Source organism: Pipistrellus kuhlii, unplaced genomic scaffold (assembly GCF_014108245.1).
Source record: "Pipistrellus kuhlii isolate mPipKuh1 unplaced genomic scaffold, mPipKuh1.p scaffold_m20_p_2, whole genome shotgun sequence".
Taxonomy (NCBI): domain Eukaryota; kingdom Metazoa; phylum Chordata; class Mammalia; order Chiroptera; family Vespertilionidae; genus Pipistrellus; species Pipistrellus kuhlii.
Window position 1 is genome coordinate 61,951,485 of NW_023425515.1, and position 22,311 is coordinate 61,973,795.

The 22,311-nt window shown below is 35.6% G+C and overlaps 1 non-coding gene across 1 annotated transcript; it reads right to left on the bottom strand.

The window, feature by feature from the left end:
* Window positions 1-21,948: 21,948 nt before the first annotated feature.
* On the bottom strand, window positions 21,949-22,055 carry LOC118724984. The gene has a single exon (XR_004989752.1). It is a non-coding gene; the product is annotated as a U6 spliceosomal RNA (small nuclear RNA).
* Window positions 22,056-22,311: the final 256 nt, after the last annotated feature.

The following is a 22,311-nucleotide window of genomic DNA, read 5'->3' on the forward strand; positions in this document are numbered from 1 at the left end:
TATTACATTATTCAGTTTTGCTAGACATTTATCAATTTTATTAGTTTTTCCAAAGAACCAACTTTTAATTTATATTTGTTTGACTCTGTTTCCTATTTCTTATGCTTAAACTATCTTCTAGATCTGTCATTTCAGCTTTCATAATACTATTAGCGATAATCTTAATTCTTACTTTAAAGCTAAGATTTAAGTACCACCATTATTATTATTAGGTTTTATAGTGACAAATTTCATGCCCATTACTTTTATTTTTTTTTATGCCCATTACTTTTATCTGTGTGACCTTAGGCAATTTTCTTAAAGTTTCTGACCTTAGAGTTCCTTATTTTAAGATAAATAATTATAGTTTCTATTTTTGAACATGCTTATAATAATTAAAGTAATAATTTAAAGTATTTAGTACAGTGCTTATACTGATTAAGGCTTCTCATAGATAATGATGATGGTGATTGATGATGATGATGCTAATGATAATGTAAATAATATGATCTTGTGCCTGTTTAAATCAGGCACATTTTTGGGGTATTTTCTTTTTGAATTATCTGGATTGATATTTCAATGATTCATTCTATGTGGTTTCCATGAATATTTATGTACAAGAGTTTATAAATAATAAGACTTTATTTACAAATAAATTTATTTCATTTAGTTTAAACATTCCACTTGACCTAGTTTAGGCAATTAATTCTTCACATGTGCTTCCAAATAAATGTTAATGTTTATAGTTTATAGTTTATGTACTTACAGCTTATTTTAGGATTAATGAGGTAATGTCTAAAAAGAACTGTGAATTCTTTGGAGAACATACACGGTCCAAATTGTGTCAGAACTTATGTTTGTGTTTATAAACTAGAAAGATGCCTTTTTCTAGCTCATAGGATATGAGTTGCCCAGCACTCACTACTAGATTCAAAGAGCTATTGTTATAGGACAAAGACACAGGGGCTGATGGAATGAGGGGGAATGGAACCTAATAAATAAAGAGTGAAAGCAGAAAATGCCATGTAAAGCATATTTGAAGAAACAGAACAATGAGATCAAGTCATCTTAATTAGTGGCTGCATACAACACAGTGTTTATCACTCTCTCCTTGAAACTTCCTTATTTTACTCCAAGATAAAAAATTTACCTGATTGTCTTCTTCCCATTCCTGACTATTGCTTGCCTATGTTGCTGGCTCCCTGTCATCTCTATAATCTCTAAATATGAGTGTTCATTCATTCAGTTATTTGCCCTTTTATTTCCCCTACAAATCCTCCTTTAAGGAACTCATACAGACTCATGGCTTTAAAGATAATCTATGTGATGGTAGTTCCCTAATGTACTTCTCCAACTTGGACCTCTAGCCTGAGACCTAGACCTGTATATCAACTGCCTATTTGATTTCTCTACTTAGATGTGTAAAATGTCTCTCAAATTAACATGTCCAAAACTGAGCTTTGGATAGCTTTACCCCCACCCTGTCTCCGGTCCTTTAAAAAATCTCCTCTTACAGGCTTTGACATCTCAGTTCATGAACAAACCATTTTCTCCCTTTTTTTACTCAGGCGCACAACCTTCTCCTCAATCCTGGTACCTCTGTTTTTCCATACTACTCCCCATCTAATCCAATGACACATAGTGTCAACTCGTCAACTCTATCTTCAAGATATATCCAGAACCTGAGCACTTCCTAACACCACCAATGTCACCTCCTTCAACTAGTGTAACAGCTTTCTGACTGGGAGCCTGCTTCCACCCTTGCCTTGGCTGGAAGCCCTCAAATATGGTATGGTTGACAGCTATGGTTGGGCATTTCTGGCCACAAGTCATTAGTATCTTATAATGCATCTCTAGCAGAGCCAGCATCACAAGATGTTTAATTCTTCCTTGCATATGGTATAGTCTTGCTTTAGAACTCCAGGGGGCTGAATTGTAATTTTCCTATTACTCTTTATGTAAACTCTATGTAGCATGTATTTTTTTTTTATTACAGATATCCTAAGATGACAGAGTCTGTCAAATTAAATGACCCAAGCATTAGAATCACTTATACCAAAATCTGAAAATGTTGACTTCCTTTAAGCCTTTTCCTGATCTGTTTGTTATTGAGACTTTGCAGCTTTTCATTTCACTTTGTACAATGGCCAGAGCAGTACTCTTGGGTGGCCCATTAGGATGACACTTGCTTTTTGTGGTAGGAGATATTAGATGTATTACTTGCTCTTTATTTTAGAGGGTATTTCTTAGAATGTCACAGATTACTTGATCCCTAACATTTTTGTTATTGTGGTAGTATCTTAACACTTTTTTTGAGTTTATATCTCACCCTCTAAAATAAAGTTCATGGATCTTTCCAAGACCTCCAACATAGTTGCCATTTGTTGCTCATCATTTGTCTAAAGGCAAGAAAGGAGGAATTAGCAATTTCAGACTATGGGTTATAGCATTACCAAAATATGACTTCAGCCCACTCCACAAGAACTCTGAATAAAGCAAAGGGGTTGATATTTTTGTACTCCCAATTCAGTCATCAATACTAATAAAATGGTAGTATGCTAATTAGATCGGGTTTACTGGCCATCTCCCAGATGTCCGACTTCCTTCTGAACAAAGCCATGGTGGTGGAGGCCAAGGCAGAGGCAGTTAGGGGCGATCAGGCCAGCAGGGGAGGGCAGTTGGGAGTGAGATAAGACCAGCAGGGGGTTATAGGTAATCAGGTCAGCAGGGAAGGACTGTTGGGGGTGACCAGGCAGGCAGGGGAGGGCCATTGGGGGCAACCAAGATGTCAGGGGAAGGTCATTGGGGTGACCATGTCGGCAGGGGAGGGCAGTTGGGGGAAACCAAGCCTGTGGGGAGAGGCAGTTGGGGGTGACCAGGCTGTTTGGGGGAGAGCTATTGGGGACAATAAGGCCAGCAGGGAAGCAGTTAGGGGTGATCAGGCAGATAGGCAGAGGGGTTAGGGGCAAACAAGAAGGCAGGCAGGTGAGCGGTTAGGAACCAGTGGTCCCAGAGTATAAGAGGGATATCTGACTGCCGGTTTAGGCCCAATCCCTGTGTGATGGGATCTAAACCAGCAATTAAACATCCCCAAGGTGTCCCTGTTTGAAGAGGGTGCAGGCTGAGCTGAGGGACCCTCCACCCCATGCATGAATTTCATGCACTGGGCCTCTAGTTAGCTAAGTTACCTGGGTGAGTGGGTGGCATGATTTTGGACAAGGCATAACTCTTTATTAAAGGCAATTCTCAAAGAAATTGATAGCTGGGACATATCCACAACCTCCCCCAAATTTGAGATCAATATTGTAGAGATTTATCCCTTACCAAATTAACTTATGGTTAAGTTGGAGTTTCACTGGGTCAAATGAGTCTCTATTGGGGTAAGTATTAACTACCTTTAAAACGAATAAAAGTCATGGGCTTGCAGCATCAAAAAGAACTGAGAAATCATCAAGTAAAATTCTTGAGTAGAACCTTGAACCCTATTGATAGTATTCTCAGAACAGTTCTGGATCACATTATTGGAATGTTGGTTTCCATTTTCAGTAGTTCAGATCATTATGAAAACATTCTCTTGTCTTTTACCTTTCTTCTACTTCTGATGTGAAGAATCACATTCATGGATTTCTTTTTACCTTTTACCTTTTAATCACATTCATGGATCAAATTCTTTAATAAATGTGCTCCAGACATATAAAGTGCTACTTAAATTGTACTCACACACACCCAACCACTAACTCCAACACACTCTTTATGTGGTGGTTTTAATACTTTTATGCCTATTTTGTTACTCTACTCCAACTTGCCAGGTTTTCAAGTGTTACTTTGAGAACTGAATGCAGTGCTCCAAAGCATGACTGGACCTCCTTTTTTTTAAGACACAGTACTTGTCTTAAGACTCTTTCATATCTAAGTAGCTCCTTTCACAACTTCAAGAGACATTTTACTTGGTGATTAAAAACTGCTGTATTATAATTAAAATTATAAAGCAATGTGCTATTCAATTAATTTATATGGACTTACTTATAATGTTTATTTCTCTTATATTCAAAAAATTATCAAAGTGAAATATTATTTTATACCATTTGTAAGAGAGGAATAAGCAGAAAATAAAATGAGAAGCAAAATGTGAAGAGAAGTAAAGAAAGAGAGGTTAAGAACATGCCCCAAGTGAAGAGTGAATTAATCTTAAGAAGTACCCAGTTATTACACAGGATAAAAATTTTACATTTTATGAAATTTATTTTCTGAGAAAAATATTATCAGAGATCACAGGAGAGAAAAACAAATAAAAGAAGTCAAAAAGCTAAATTTTAGTTATTTAACAAAGGGTGTTTATGGTTAATAAAGTTATACAATTATAATTGAAAATTTTATATTTTAAACCTCCGGATTACAAGGTTAATTTTAAGGGTCCTATCATGAACAAGATAGATTTCTTCTTTTAAATATCCACTAATATTTCACTATCCCCCCACCCTTTATTTCTGCAAATAGTCCCATTTTATATCTGATTTTAAGACAACTCCATATAACATTTTGGTCGGTGGCCATGAATGTTTAATGATCTTGAACCTGCTGTATTTAAAACAAAAGAATGGTTTAATGACTTACAATTTATCACATGGTTTAATAGACAATTTTATTATTCACCTTTACCATATTTTCACACTATCTCAACAAATATTCCCAATGTTGAAAAGAACTGGAAAGACACCCAAGTTTGGTGCTGTAAAAAGTTATGATCTACAAATGAATGGCGAAGCTTATAGCGTTTAGAAAGTCAGAACAATTTAACAGATGCCAGCAGAAGTTAATAATGTTAGATTTTCCAAGTAATGGTAGAATCTGTGTGCGAGTAATTTAGGATTATGGACCATGGGACTTAAGTTATTTATTAAGAAGATTTTACTAGCAAATGCTGAGAAGGGGAAGAAAAGCATGCTTAGGGAGAAAATCCTGATTTAAGACCCTCTTGACAGCAGGATCACCATGAAACTGCTATTTTGTTTTTATTGTTATTTAATGCTCAATTATTTAAAATATTTAAATGAGTGTTCAAATGCTGCCATAATATACTAGCGAGACAATAATTGTATTTTTAAATGGCAAAAATTAGAATTTATGTTTTAAGCGGATGGCCATATTTATGGAGTTCCCCTGTTATCACTGCAGCACTAACTTTCTCAAATGATCTTCAGCTATAAGTGACAAATTAGATACAATTAAATTTCACAATGGTACTGACTTGTGGTAGGTAATAACATCCAAACTTTGAATAATTAACAATGATTTGAGGGTGTTTTTTTTATTTTTATGCTGCAAATATATGTTAGTCATTTCATTGAAGTCTCATGCAGCTGATAGAATGGCAGCTATACATAGATCTGTAGAATCCAAAGATGGGAGACTTGCCTTGAGCATGAGTAGAACTGGGGTTCCAGGCAACTCACTTCTAAAATGTTTCTCAGAGGATTTAAGTGATTAAACACAGCACACCTGTAGTAGCAAGAACTAGAGTCTAGTTTCACACTACCACCAATTAGTTAGCCAAAAACTAACTTTTTAAAATTAAATTACTCCAATTTCAGTATATAGTGAATGGGGAGGCTGTGCCACGAGACCCAGCAAACACCTACGATATAAGTTCACTTTACCAAGCTCAGGACACATAACAGATTTATTTAACACATAGAAACAAAAATAGGGAGGCTGCAAAAATGAAGCGACAAAGAAACATGTCCCAAATGAAAGAACAGAACAAAACTACAAAAAAAGAACTAAACAAAATGGCTTTAGGCAATCTACTAGATGCAGAGTTCAAAGCACTGGTTATAAGGATGCTCAATGAGCTTAGGGAAAGAGTAGATTAACTCACAATAAAAGGAACAGTCAGAAATAGAGTATATTAACTTCAATGAAAAATACATTACAGGGAATCAATAATGGAGTAGATGAAGCAGTGGATTAAAAAAAGGAATCCAATAAAATGAATATAGTGTAAGGATCCTCTGGGACAACTTCAAGATTCCAACATTTGCATGATGGGTGTGCTAAAAGGAAAAGAGAGAGGGCAAAGAATTGAAAGCCTATGTGAAAAAAAATAACAGAAAACTTCCTTAAACACTATTATCTTATTTTATATCTCATTAAACTCTAAACATTTGTACATAAATACACACACACACACACACACAGAGAAAGAGAGAGAGAGAGAGAGAGAGAGAGAGAGAGAGAGAGAGAGAGAGAGAGAGAGAGAGAGAGAGAGAGAGAGAGAGAGAGAGAGAGAGAGAACAAATAGTTATATCCATTACTTTCTTATCATTCAACATTTAGACTGGAACATCTCATCAGGCCTTCAAATTTCCTAACTTACTTACATCTGTATCTATATTCTATGTCTGTCCTTGCTAATTAGAAACCTAGATTATATTGAAGGGCAACTCTCTCCACTTTTCTCCTGCATCTCATTTACTGTCCATTTTCTTAAGAGCAAAACTTTTATAGTTCCTGCCTCTACTAACTACATTTTAATTTCTTAACTCCTTTTTGGGGATCATCCCTATCAATGTTCAAAATATGATTCAACGTATTAAGCAAAGAAACATTCCTTTGATTCCACCATTATCTCACTTCTGCAAAGGTTTCTAATCATTAAATTTTTAAAATAGTTGTCACTACCATTTATATACATCCCTCATTTCTCTCACTATTTCTTTACCTTCCAGTCACTCCTATCTTCTCTCTCATCTATTTTTCTTCTCCATCTTACCTCTGCAACTGCTCTTGTCTTGGTTACCAGTAGTCTCTATGTTAATAATTTCATTGCCCATTTCTCTCTCTTCATTTTACTCATTCTCTAGGTAACATTTCAAAGAGTATACAAACTACACTCCCTCCCTTTGAAATACTTGATTACGTTTCCATAGCATCAATATGTTCTTCCATATATAAGTCTTTCTCAGGCTCATTTCCTGACATTTTTATTTCCCCAGATTTTACCTTTTAGAGCATCCACATATTCTCCCCCCAGTAATATCTTCAAACTCTGGATTTAAATGTCATCTTTATTCTGATGATATTCAAATATTATGCTTAACATAACTTGTTTGTTAGGTCACAAAATCTATATGCAATCTCCTACTTAGCATTTTACAGAAATTTTGTATAGGCATTTCAAATTTAACATGTTTGCAAAAAAGTTTTTGATTACCATTTTTAACAAATTATCACCCTCTACTCCCCTTCCATATATCTTCCCTAGAATCCCCCATTAAAGCCAATTAGACCAGATTATAGTGGTTCATCCTCCCCCCCCCCCCCCCCGCCAGATTAAGATTTATGAGCAATTCCTTTATTCGTTCCACCCAATATGTATGCACTATATTGGTATTTTGACCAATCTATGTTCTAGTATTTCTCCAAATATATCCTATCTATGACCACTTCTCTCCATCCCTGGTATCTACACTTTACATCACCTTCACATTTCATCTTGACTAATGAAACATTCCTTAAATTCACATATTTAACTATTATCTTTTAATGATCAGTTTCATACACAGTATATAGTGTTCCTTTTAAGAATGTAAATCAGGTTATGCTATTCTGAATGACTCTCAAGGATTTTCCTCAGGTTCTCTACATTTGTAGTCTTTGCATTAAAAACTCTTTCTATTCACATGAATATTTCTCTCTCATTTAGGTTCTCAAATTTTATGTTACTACCACAGAGATACTTTCAATAAAAACCTAAATCACTTTCTACCATATCATCCTAATTTATTTTTCCATAACACTTTCAAATATTAGATATTTTTACATGCTTACTTCTATATTATTCTTCCATATTTCTTCTATATGAGCTGTATTATATGAAACATGTCCATTTAAATTAATCTCAGACAATAGAAACATTCGAATTTTAGAAGTTAGTTAGAAAGTAAAAATCCTTAATAAACCTGATAATATAATTCAAAGTTATATTATTCAACTCTGTGCTGCACTATCTTTTTCTGACTATATTGTTAGAATAGGTATTTAATTTTTGGTAGCATGGACTTGAACTGATATAGAGCAGAAAGAAATACCACTAAGATTCTTATCTTTTCTCAAAGATTTACTTTTCTTTCTCTCTTTTTTCTTGTTCAATTTGTTGTTCATTCTTGTTCTAAAGTGTAAAATTTCTCTTCATTTTAGGTTGAAAAATCATAAGAATATTTGGGGGTATAAAAATGTATGCATCCACTATTTTACCAAAAACAGATCATTACCCAAGAAATACTGGTATACATTTTTTGCCTTTTAAAGTAATTTGTAAAAGCAAATGAACCTGAACTAAAATGCAATTCACAGATGACGAAGCAAAAAGTTAATGTACAACTTTTGCTATATCTTGTTGAAATGTCCAAATAACTGTCTCTTTTGTAAGAGTTGAGCATTTAGAAAATGTGTGCATTTTTTGTGATTCCACTCACCTCTTCTTCAAACTGCACTCTCCCCCTAACCTCCTTATTAGGCTAATTGAAAGGACACCTGGTGGATCAAAGTAGAGGAGAAAAAAAATTGTTTTTCCTAGATATTGGTTGTTGACCTCAGAAATCAATGAACAGGCTTTCAAATCCCTAAATGTCTTCTTTCTGTTGTATATATCTTCTGAGGTTACTAGTCAGGAAGGAGGAAATTTACATCTGCTTCTATTCTTTTATATGACTGACTGTTGCATTAGAGTTATTTCTTGACATACTTGGCATGCCCACTCAACAGTGAACTCCTCAAGGTCAAGGAAACTATAACGTAGAGTATCTGAGGTACTCTGTAAACATCTATTACATATATGATAAATGAATTTAGTCTTAAATGTAATAGTTTTGCTTCTTATATTTTTACCCTCTGGTAAAAGATTGGCATTGTGGAGTGTTTGGTTTCCTAATCAGCAGTATTATCAGTTCTGAAGACTAGATAATTGGTTTGAGTTGCTAGAAAAACCAATAGAATAATATTCATCTCATCAGTTCATGACATTATTACATTCTGATAATAAAATTAATTGTTGAATTTCAACAAAGAAAGAGATCTTATCAAATATTTCTTTATAAAAATAAGTTGTGACATTTTCAGGATCAAAAAGGAAGGTACATTTTAAAGAAATAGAGTATTTCTGAGCTTAACTTTGTAATGCCACTATAACATCCGTGAAATATTCATCCACTGTTGTCATATGAAAAAGAAGCATTTTAAGGCAAATTTATTGGGTGGAGAGAAGAAAAGGAGGCTATAATTATGAGTTCTCTCCATGCAGGAAGTTCAGAAGGTTCAAAGAGAAAAAGGGAATCATTGATGTAGATCATTTTAATCATGGTTCTATCAGAAGAGATATTTTAATGCAAATTTTATACACATTTTACTAAGGATTTAACGTCTAAGGACTGTTAGACACTCTTATGCTGTAAAAGAAATGGGTAGATATAATAATGAAATAGAGTGTGTTACTATCTCTCTCTCTTTCTCTATATAATATAAATTCAGTGTGTACAAATGAATAATAATTATTTTTATAAAGACTCTTTTGCCTTTTAAATAAAATTATGTTACATTAAAATTAGGACAAAAAGTATACTAAGGATGCATTCATATGTATTCAAACAGGTGAAATCTGCATATAAAGAAAAGTATTTTAAAAGTTAATGATAGATTTTTGGGAGTAAATGGGCTGTGGACATTGTGGGAAAGTTTTGGTCTCATATATTTTCCAGATATATTTTTAAATGGAAAAAGCATTTGTTATAAGCAGAGAATAGTATGCCTCCATATTAGATATATTATAAATTATTCACTATGACAAATTATTCATAAACTATAAACATAAATAAATTCATTGAAATAAACTTTATTAAATGGTTGTGTGCTGGCGTGGAAGAAGTTGTAATCATAGGTACATGGATATATTTATTCATATCCAGTGAGTGATATGGTTCATAAAGCTCATTGTTTAGTGAGGAATTATACTCTCTAATCCACTATTTCTCAACCTTTATAAGGCTGTGACCCTTTAATACAATTCTTCATGTTGTGGTGACCCCCAACCATAAAATTATTTTCATTGCTACTTCATAACTGTAATTTTGCTACTGTTAAAAGAACCACTAGCAGGTTCACCTAAGACCATTGGAAAACACAGATATTTACATTACGATTTTTAACAGTAGCAAAATTACAGTTATGAAGTAGCAATAAAACTAATTTTATGGTTGTGTGTCACCACAACATGAGGAACTATATTAAAGGGTTGTGGCATTAGAAAACTTGAGAACCACTGCTCTACTCAATACAAATAAGTTTAAATCCCCCAAAGTGAGATGATATATATTAAGATGTCTCAGAACTGTTAAATGCCATGGTTCAGTTAGCAGTCATTAAAGGGCTACAACTAAGTGACCTTCAGAAATTCTGTACCTTCAGTTGCCATAATCACATTCAGACCATTCACAACTGCCGTTTTTCTTTGCGTAGGGGTAACTTAAGAAGGATGTTTTCATGAGGTACTGCAGAGAGTTGCCAATATTTAACCAAAGGCATTTCAGTTATTCTTTGTTCTCATAAGCAAATGAGGACAGGTAGAAATGAAAGGTTTTGGCTACCCTTTACCCCAATGTCTACCGGTAGTCTTCTCTAAACAGCCTGACTTCCCTGTAGAAATGAATTAGAGGGAGTTTTCTAGCTTTGTAGCATGTTTAACCCCTTTCCTTGGTCATCTGAGGACTTAAATCAAGTGAACAGAAAGGAATATATTTTCTCTAGTCTATGTTTTATCTTTGGGTCAAGGGGTCCAAACTTCACTGACCATTGTCTCTTAACTCATTTCACTCTTTTTCCTTCTATTCCACTGAGAAACTACTGTATTGATGATATCAGATTTTGGGAGTGGAGATATTAGACTTGTGATATAGATATGGCTAATTATAATAACTAGTAATAGTGAAAATATTGTCTATTAACTTTTTTTGTTTTTGTTTTTCTCTAAAACGATGATTAATGATTGTGGAATTTAAGTTAATTACACATCTTATTTACATTTTACTTTTCCAAAGAATATGTGTAAATAAAATGCAAAAAGCAAATATGATACTTATTATCCTGCTACTCAGAAAAAGCCCTTAAGAGCATTTTGATTAATATATTTCTTGGATCCAAGATGGTTGCTGGTGGCAAAATAGTGTGAGAGTGAGAAAATGAAAGGAGAGCGTGTGGACATGTGTGGAGAATAGGTATTTGTGAGTGAGGGAAAGCTATATTTCAAGGGACTATTGGGAACTGGTGGACCACCACCCTCCACCCCAATCAGGCACCTCTACTGCTGCTGAATTCTCTCCTAGAGCAGTCAGCTCTACCACAGAGGCCACACCATCTTGAAGGGAAGACAGTTGTGATCAGGAAACTGACTGAGTTCAGAATCACAGCCTTACCTTTAATCAAGGAGATCTCAGATACCTCCTAGGAACTTGCAACGACAATGCCCAGGGACCAGTTACCTTAGCTGAAAATCCACAAATGCTGTAATTCCAACCTCCCTGACCATGGGTGCCTGGAAGATCTGCTCAGGGGAAGATAAAGTGAATCAAATTCACAGACAGACCCTGTACCTTCTCACAGAGCAGAAGGAACAGTTGAATCAAAAAGCACCCACCAGGAACTGATGAATTAAACACAGCTGGCAATCTGCAGACAGAAAGGTCATATGTTGCCTAAAGAAAGGTGAGATTTGGGATCCATGCTGGAGGGAGAAATGAGAGGAGTGGGAACTAAAGCCTCAGTGGAGGAATGCCCTCCACAAAAGTTGTGGCGATTGTGGTCAGTGTAGCCCTTGAATGTGGGAGGGGATACACAGGGCTTCTTGCAGAAGATGATTCTAGATATTAACCCACAAAGGCAGCCTGAGTTGTGTACCAGCTGTGCAGGGCCAAGGGGAAAATACATGCACAGAGTGTGTGCAGAGTTGCACATAGAGCCAGGGTAGAGGAGCCTTTAGCTGTGGATATTAAGACAGATACACTGCCACCCAGGGCTGTATTAGAAATAGGTTTTTGTGTGTAAATACAACTAAAGGCACATTGAGAACAAAAGAGAGCGAAGAAATCCTGCCTGTTTGAAAACAAGATTTTAGCTTATGACACAGAGGAGCAGTGAATCACAGTGAACTTCAATTCTGTGCTGACTACCTGCAATGAAACAGACATTCCAAGAAAAACAGTGGAATAAGTGAACAACCTTCATTGCTTCACATTTTTATTTTTTTATCTTTTTCTTAAGATAGTAATTTTTTTCTTTCACTTGATTTTACCTTATTTTTATTACATTTTTATTTTTAACTATTAGTATTAATACTATTATTTTACCCTTTCTAAAAAGCTTTATGTTAGTTTTAATTTAATTTAATTTAATTTAATTTAATTTAATTTTAGGATTAATGTTCTACATTCTATTTTTACGTTCCCTGTAGCATTATTTCTGTTTGTCCTGAATGTTTGCCATCATAATTACATGTCTTGGTGTGGATCTTTTCGAGTTCATCTTGTTTGGGACTCTATGCTTGTGTGATTTTTTTTTTTTTTTCTTACCCACATCAGGGAAGTTTTACAACAGTATTTCTTCAGATAGGTTTTCTAACCCTTATCCCTCTTCCTGTCATTCTGGCACTCCTATTTTTCGTATGTTGATTCATTTCATGTTGTCACGAAGTTCTCTTAGGCTCTCCTCTTGTCTTTTAATTTTTTCTCCAATTTCAGTTCAGTTTGGGTGTGTTTTACTTTCCTGTCTTTTATTTGACTAATTCATTCTTCCATTTCTTCTATTCTACTGTTGCCGGGAACCAATTCATAATTACAAGAGTTTCATCAAAAAGGTTGATGGGACTTGGGCTCAACAAGGGCTGAGTAATATGTAATTATCTGTTGAAAAAAAGCATATCCCCCAAACCTGAATATGATGTTTGTTAACTGCCAGACAGCTCAGGGCTTACATGTTATTGCCTCCTGTTGGCCAAATACCTGAACAATTATAGGGTATTCCCTAATCTGACAACCCTACCCTTTGAAACTCTACCCTTTAAAGTGTATTATCTCCTCCTTGCCTTAGGACAAATTGTGTCAATAAATAGCATGGGGTCCTAAGTCAAGGGGTAGTCTTTATCTCCTTTAGCTCAAAATCCTCTGAACCCAGTGCCTTTCAAAATTATCTTTCGTCTTTGGACTCCTTAATCTATGCATCAGCTCCTTTCTTCAGATTGCTGAAACCTTTGTTGTGCTGGGACAATAACCCTGACAACTGTTGAAACTTTCCACCGTGTTTTGTATTGGAACTATATTACTGTTTATTTCTTCTTGATTCTTACATAAATTTTTGAATTTTCATCCATCTTGTCCATGAACTGTATGACTCTTATTCTGAATTGTTTTTCTGACATATTGCATGCCTCTGTTTCACTTAGCTCCTTTCTGGCTCTTCCTCCTTTTCTTTTCTTAGAGGGTTTCTTTGTCTCCCCATTTTTGCTCTCACCAAATGATCTAGGTGTTGAATTGTGCAGGAGCTGCTCCTCATGCGGCAGCAGGTCCTCAGCTGGCAGCTGCTCCTTGGGCGGTTGTGGCAGTGGCTGCTCCTCAATTTGTGGCTGCTCCCCTGGTGGGCAATTCTTGCAGCAGTGATGTCTCCTTTGGCTAGCGGGGGCAAGCTACTTGTGCAGCTGCTTTTCCTCAGGCTGGGGAAGGCTGCTCAGTGCTTCTGCTCCTTGAACGTGGGTGGGCCACTCACAGGGCTGCTGTTCCTTGGATGGGGGCAGGCTGCTCCTGGTGCTGCTGCTCTTTGGATGGCTATGTGCTGTTCATGGGACTGCTGCTTCTGGGATGGGGGTGGGTTGCTCACAGAGCTGCTGCTTGCATGATTGCAGTGCCCTGGACTAAAGTGTTGGGCCAGCCAGAAGGAAACATGCTTTGGAACTCACAGAAGCCTGCACTGAGGTGGCAGGAGTCTAGGTGACCAAGGGACTACAGCCGAGGCAGCAGGTGGAGGTGGCTGTAAAGTCCTGGGTGTTATCTGAGGGCACCCTAGGTGAGGTGAGGCAGTCCTCCCAGTCATAGCAGCTCTCCCCTTCAAAATGTCATATCCTCTGTGAAATAAATGGCTGTTCTGGGGCTGCTTGCAACAGTTGCAGAAGCTGCCTGATTAGGTAAGCCTGGTCAGCCTGCCCCTGAAGGTCCTGCGGGATCTAACTGCATCACACACACACATACACACACACACACCACGCCCACACACTCCTCTTTTGTTCCCTTCCTCACTCATGCTCTTCCCTCACTGCTGCCTTCTTCCTGCCTCTATAGTTGGGTCTGGAATGTTATTGACTCATTCGTAGATGGAATCTTCTTTCTGGGGGTCTGACTATGTGGCTCACTCTGTACCACATTGGCCAAATAGGATAAAATTCACTGTGACAAGACATGACCCAAAGGGAACAAAACACAAATGTACTCATAAAACCAATAACCCCAATATAAGTGACCACCAGAGAAAAGAGAACTAGGGGAGAAAAAGAGCACAAATGATACCAAAGAGAGAAAAAATAGTATGAGAGAAAAAGAAAAGAAGAAAAAGGAAGATAAAGGAGTGTGTGTGTGTGTGTGTGTGTGTGTGTGTGTATAACTTAGATGCCAGATATACAAAATTCATACATGTGGGTCTGTGTCCCTCAGCCCAGTTTGCACCCTTTCCAATCTGGGACCCCTCAAGGGATGGCTGACTGCCTGTTTAGGCCCAATCCACTGGGATTGGGCCTAAACAGGCAATCGGACATACCTCTCACAATCCAGTACTGTAGGCTCCCAACTGCTCACTTGCCTGCCTTCATGATTGCCCCTAACCACTTCTGCCTGCCAGCCTGATCACCCCCTAACCACTCTTCTGCCATTCTGATTGATGCCTAACTGCTCCTCTGCCAGCCTGATTCCCCCCCCCCCCCCACTGCCCTCCTTTGCAGGCCTGGTCTCTCCCAACTGTCCTCCCCTGCTGGCCATCTTGTGTCAATCATCTTGTGTTCACTTGGGGGCAGCCATATTTGACCACATGGGGACAGCCGTCTTGTGTGTTGGGGTGACAGTCAATTTGCATATTACTCTTTTATTAGATAAGATATGGGGAGAAAACAACAGAGAACAAACAGATAAAGCAAAACATACAAACACAAAATACCCAGTAAAGATGGTGGGGACAGAATCTCATACAGAAAGTAAGGTTAAAGAATTGGATGAATATGGGGAGGACCTCAGTTCAGTATAGAGGATGTAGAATGAGAATGAGTGGATAAGAAGATAAAGAAAGAGAAGAAGAAAAAATATTTTACAAACTATAAAAATATTAATTAAAATAAATAGGATAAAATAAAAAAATTAGAATTATAAAAATAATGTGAAAAGAAATAGAAAACGTGAAACAAATTAAATAAAGAAAAATAAGCAATAACAAAATAAAATAAAATAAAATAAAATAAAATAAAATAAAATAAAATAAATGAGGCCTGGTTTAAGATCCCACTCTTCTGTACTGTCTGCAACTTCTCATGTTCCTGTCACTGTGACTGAAGGCCTCTCTTTAGGCCAGTCCTTAAGGGCTCTCAGGGACTATTCAGATTTTTTTTTTCTTTTTGTATCCATTGTGCCACTAAGGGTGTAGTCTTATTGTGGATAAATTGATTGCCTAGAGACTGCAGGGAGGAGCTATGTCTTCAGGAGAAAATGGCTGCCTAGGTCCTGCATGTCAGGTATGACTCAGTGCAAGACTCTTGGCCACCTCTCCCCGACCATTTCTTCTTCCCAGACTCCAAAAGTCTGAACCCTACCTTTACCTCAGCCACAAGTGAGTGTCTATATTTGAAGGATCCTATGAACTAGGTCCAGTGAACAATAACCAAGACCAAAAAGAGGGGAAAGAGCTGAGTCACTGACAGCCACTCTCGTCCCCACTGCATGGTCTGGGTAGCCGTTCTGATTGCCCCCTCTGGGCTCAGTCTGTTGTGTCTAAGGACCCAGATCTAGAATCCCCTGTCACCAGCAGTCCTGCTGACCTCCTTTCCACACTCAAACGCTGTGCCTGTCTCAAGGGATCAGCCTCGGTACTCAAAGGTATCACGGTTCTCTACCGCCCAGATCCCTGCTATTACTGTTCTCCAGGTGTCCTCTGCCTTTCCAGGCTTTGAATTGTCTCACCAGCTGTGTCTACTTTGACAATTTGGGGTGGATGTTATTCAATTTAGTTGCTCATTCTATCTGCTCTGGGACAAGGCTTGGGACATGTCCATCTATTCTGTCGCCATTTTATCTCTCTCAAATCTAAAATGTTTAATGAAATTTTGATCTCCAGTATATATTATTCAATAAATTACTCTTTTAATTTAACAACATATTATCTCACTAAATGTTAATTTACAAAAGGCTTTTTGCTGATGTACATGTATCATCATTTATTTAACTAAATGCTGTCTTCGTTTATTCCTAAAAGTGCTGCCAATAATATACTAATAAATTTTTTATTTAATTATTTTTTCTGATAACTTATTCAAAGTTATGTTATAAGTGAACTTTTTATGTTTCTAGCTCTACTTGCCTATGTGAGAATAACCAGGCCTGCTCTTCTTCATTACCAGATTTTGATTACACAGAATCTTTTAAAATTTTAAGTTTCTTTACCAAATTGCTAAATTAAAGTGGCATACCAGTCTAATTTGCATTTTTTATTATAAAGAGCCAGTAAGCATTCTTTCTTATATTAAATGGCTATTTGTTTTTATTCCTCTGGGAATTACTTATGTGCATTAATTCACTATGCATATTTAAAGGCTTAATCAGCCAAAGACTCCAGGCACAAATTTGAAATCTGACAGAATCAGATTTATTGACATGATGCAGCAAGAGAGAGTGCACAAGAGTAGCAATTTTCAATGATTTTCATCTTGTGATTCACATAAACTACTAAAATTCTGTGGCATACCAAAAGACAGTTTTTGACGATCTGACAAAAGATTAGGTACAATTTTGGTTGATTTACAAGAAAATAGTAATTTCCAACCCTCTTTTACTCCAAAGTGCCTGTTCAAAAAATCAGGTAAGTATACTTACACATAAGAATTTCTGGTACCAAGCATTAACCAATAGCCAGGGCTTACTTACTTTAGTCTCAATTTATATAGCTTTCAAATGGTACTGATAATAATAATATTAATGATAGCTACTACTACCAATAATATCTATCTCGTAAGATTACTGAGAAAATAAAACAAAATTCAATCTCATAAAATAGATGATGTAAAGCACAGATACACTTTTAGCTGCTCTACAAATGCCAGTAGGTCAGTCTGCTGTCTGGGCTGTGATGTACACTGGTCTGAGATGATGAAGAAATGATGTGCTTTGTAACGGGAAACAAATCCTCTGAGTAAAACCACTGAAATGCCTTTGTAGAAAATATCCTTCATTGTAGTTAATACAGACCAGTTACATGGCTGCCATCCCAAAAAATGACCATGGAGAAACAGTATCCTTGGTGACTTAAACATCACAAATCACCCAGGAAACCAAGCTGATGAACCAAGTGTTACCATCACGTGGCCAGGACACTCAATCTTGCTGCCAACTAAAGCAGAGCTGGAAAATATTAGAGAAGTTATGAATAAAGAAGGGTGGATAGGTACAATTTCGATGTTTCTTCTTCTTCTTCTTCTTCTTCTTCTTCTTCTTCTTCTTCTTCTTCTTCTTCTTCTTCTTCTTCTTCTTCTTTTTAATAATGCAGATAGTCATAGAGAGAAAAAAAACTTAAATAAAAACTCTGCCATTAATGCGTGCCATCTAGTCAACTTTACCCTAGACCAGCTTATTCAAAAAGTATCAATTTAAAAATTGAATAGGTCAACCTTTCTCAACAGTGAGTCACTGGCAAAACCAAACAGTTAAATCCAGACCACTGAACACATGCTGTCATTATGTCTCCCTCACAGGGCTGTGTTCTTGTTTTTAATCCCAATTGTATCTTTTCTATTTTTTTTTTTCATAAAGGTAAAAGTACTTTGAATATAAGAAAAACTACTCTGTCTTAAGCATGTCATTAAAGATGATAACATTACAAATCTATCTTGTAAAAATCTGAAACTGCCCTTTTGTTGAAATTGTAACAATCTTTTACTATTAGAGCATTCCTCCTTTGCCCTGTCTGACCTTTCAGATACCAAAGGAAGCATTATTTACATTGAGCAACCAGGAAACAGCTGTTCAAACCTTAGTTACAGATTTCTGTACATTATTACCACACTACCATGCTAATATATATATATATTTGGAAATATATATTTTTCTCTAGGAAATATATAAGTGTATCCATAAAATATATACAAACACATGTGTGTTTGGTATACAGATACACAAAAAAAGTTTAGGATAAATTTGGAAGACATAAATTTTGTTAATTTACCGTAAGAAAATTGGCAGAATTCAATGCCAAGCTAACTAAAGTCATATTAGAAAAATTACTATGCTGGGAAAATACAATTTTACTTTAATAATGTTATAATAAAGTCTTCCAAAAATCATTTAGTAGATTGTTGCATCTTACTGTGTGGCCTACAGAGTTACAATTTAAGAAATTGTTGTGTTTATAAAATAAAATCAGAATATTCATTTAGGTGTGAGACACTTTATTTATTTTTGAAAGCTCTGTAATTTAACAACAATAAAAATAAGATATTCAAATAATACTAATCTTTTCAGATCACAAAAGCTGACCTGAAATTTTTTTTTTAGATTTGTGATAAATATATACATTTATTTATCTGTCCTGTAAACACATAGATGAGACTAAACAAAAATAAAGTATTATAAATGAAAAGTAAAATTATATTAGCAAACTTTTCTCCATGATGGATGATTTTACTTTCTTCAGTTTATATCAGGCATGGAAAGAGAAAACTGCCATCTTGAGTAGAAATCAAAAACTACTAAGGAGGGTATACTTATTACTAGAAAATTCCCACTTATATTATATTATATTATATTATATTATATTATATTATATTATATTTAAGAAGTTGAGTATCTGCTCAAGTTCACATTTAGTTAGCTAATGGTGCTATAATAAGCCTATATCCATTGGCTTATATTCAGGTTATATATGAAAAAATTTCCCACTTCCATTATAAGTAAAAAGAAATTTCTTTATGGATACTTAGCACTTTCATTCTTCTAGTAATTACTTTATTTTGCTGTATTCAATTACAAAATTAAGAAAAACATATGGGAACAGAGAAGATTATGAGGAGGAGGCAACTAATAACTCAGAATTGCAAATAAACATTTATATAAAAATTTATACAAAATTATCTATATATAGAAAAGCCTAAGCAACCATTCGACCTTTTGACCAGTAGCTATGGTGTGCACGGACCACCAGGTGACAGACACTCAGTTCACAGGCATGGAACATGGAACAGACTGATGAATCTCAGAGGGAAGAAGGGAAAGGGAAAGGTAGGAAGAGATTAACCAAAGATCTTATATGCATACCAGAGGCCCAGTGCATGGATTTATGTACCCATGGGATCCCTTGGCCTGGCCTGCGGGGATTGGGCCTAATCTGTGCACCTGGCTTCTGACATCCCCCGAGGGGTTCTGGATTGCAAGAGGACACAGGTCAGGCCAAGGGACCCCACCAGCGCATGAATCAGTGCACCAAGTCATTAGTTTAAATATAAAATATAATTGCAAGCAGGAGGAATGTATAAAAATCCAGTCCTTAGCCTGGTTTGCCTTATTCCTTATCAAATATAAATTCAGCTATGTTTGCTCTGAAACAAAGAATTTTTGTAACTTCAACATTTGTATCTATATGCTTTACTGAGACTAAAGATGATCATTCACATTTCCTAGAATGCCTTGAGATTAAATATTGATAACCAGCAGTTCATCAATACAGGAAGAGACTGATAGGCCAATAATAAATTAATCTGCTCAATATATTCTCATAGCAAGTGACAGAAGTAAAGCTCAAGCTCAGGTTTCTCCAACTCTATAGTTTTTCCTCTAAGTCAGTAGTACTCACCATTTTAAAGATATGCATTTCTGCTTAATCTTTAAAAATTGCACTTGCCAATATATTTTAGAGATTAAGAGGTTGGTTGGCATTGGCATAAGGTTCTCTGGACTTGAACCTCCACAATTACAGTCAAACCTTCAAAGCTTTAAGTAAATGATTTATACTCTCTATGACTCAGTTTTTTAAATCTCAATAACAAGCACAATAACACTATTTATAATAATAAAAATATTATTATAAATATAGACTGAGTATGATAATTCAAATGATTGGTGGTCCAGGCTTATAGTTGGCAACAACTACACTACACTTGCTAGATCTTTATAGACTTCTGTAACTGTACAATTTATTTAATATTTTTATTGATTTCAGAGAGAAAGGGAGAGGGAGAGATAGAAACATCAATGATGAGAAGAAATCATTGATCAGGTGCCTCCTGCAATTCCCCTACTTGCCACTCAGGCATTTGCCCTTAACTGGAATCGGACCCGGGACCCTTCAGTCCACAGACAGACGCCCTATACACTGAGCCAAACCAGCTAGGGTGTAACTATAATGTTTACAGAAGGTGAAAATTATCTGGCTTTTTTGTTTCTGTAATAAATTATTTTCTAGCTAAAATTTATTATTTATTGGTACTTTATCCTGAGTAGTCTCCAGGTGAAGTATTTGTATTTGTCATTACCCAATATGGTTCTTTCTCCCAACGTATTAGCAAACTTTTCTCAGTGTTGGACTAACTTACTTCAGTTTTTATCAGGCATGGAAAGAGGAAACTTCTATCTTGAGTAGAAATCAAAAACTACTATGGTGGGTATACTGATTACTATAAAATGCTCACTTAACTGTCAATACTTGGGTTATATTATATTGCAGAAATTGAGTATCTGCTCAAGCTCACAGTGATCATAACAATGACATTTGTTTTAGAGCCTGAGCTCCATTTAGGTTAACCTATGATAGGGCCTATTTTCTGTTCAATCTTTCTGCATAACTCCAATAACTTGCCTTATTCCTTGTCAATTTAAAATCTTATTTTAAATTGTTTGTGTGCATCATTAAAGAAACACATTTATATTTATTCCTTAAAAATAAAAGTTTCAAAAGGAAAAGAACTATCTAGGGTCTTTGATACTTGCCAATTAGGAAAAGAAATGAGACTTTTTCAATGGTTGCTATAAACTATTCACACTGCTGAAGCCAAAAAAAACATGTTAATGCTGATAAATGTTTATAAATAAAATGGAAAATCAAAATTTCAATTAAATTTACCTTGTCTTTAGCCATATAAGACTTGTTTATTTAATGCATTTGTGCTATAAGAATATTTTCATTATATAGAATTTTGCTTGCACATCTTGAACATACATGAAACAATGATCTTAAGATACACCTCTGAAATATAACATACAAAGATTTATATTAGTACAATTATGAAGTTGGAAAGAAATACATGGTTCAGAAACTTATTTATAAGGACAATTAAATCTTTACCATCAACATTTAGAGACCAGCCTTTTCTATTGATGTTATAATAGAAAATTATATACATATTTTAATAACTGTCAGTTTAAACATAACCTCACCTTAAATTCTTTTTTGAAACAGTAATATCAAAATCATGAAACACTAAAGATTATCATGAAAGCAAAAAGCATTCTATTTCACTGTTCACTTAATATCCCTGCATTTGTTTTTTTTTAGTATAGCTGAAAATAGTACATGTAAGAAATTAAAATATCTGTTCACAGTTTTCTTCTTTAAATGATCATATTTTTGTCATTTAATATGATAACTTATTTTAAACTTTGTTGCTAGAAAGTATGGTGTGACTAATTTTTTTTTTTTAATATGGAACGCTTCATGAATTTGCGTGTCATCCTTGCACAGGGACCATGCTAATCTTCTCTGTATCGTTCCAATTTTAGTATATGTGCTGCCGAAGTGAGCACCCAAATTTTTTTTTAAAATCAGTATTATAGTTTCTACTTATCCCTGGGGATATGTTCCAAGATCCTCAGTAGATGCCTAAAATACTATATACTTATCCTTTAACTTATGTATTAGGCACAGTAAGAGACTAACTATAATAACTAATAATAAAAGAAACAACTATAACAATACTAGAGGCCCAGTGTACAAAATTAGTGCCTGGGGGGTATCCCTCAGATCAGCCTACACCCTTTCCAATCTGGGACCCCTTGAGGG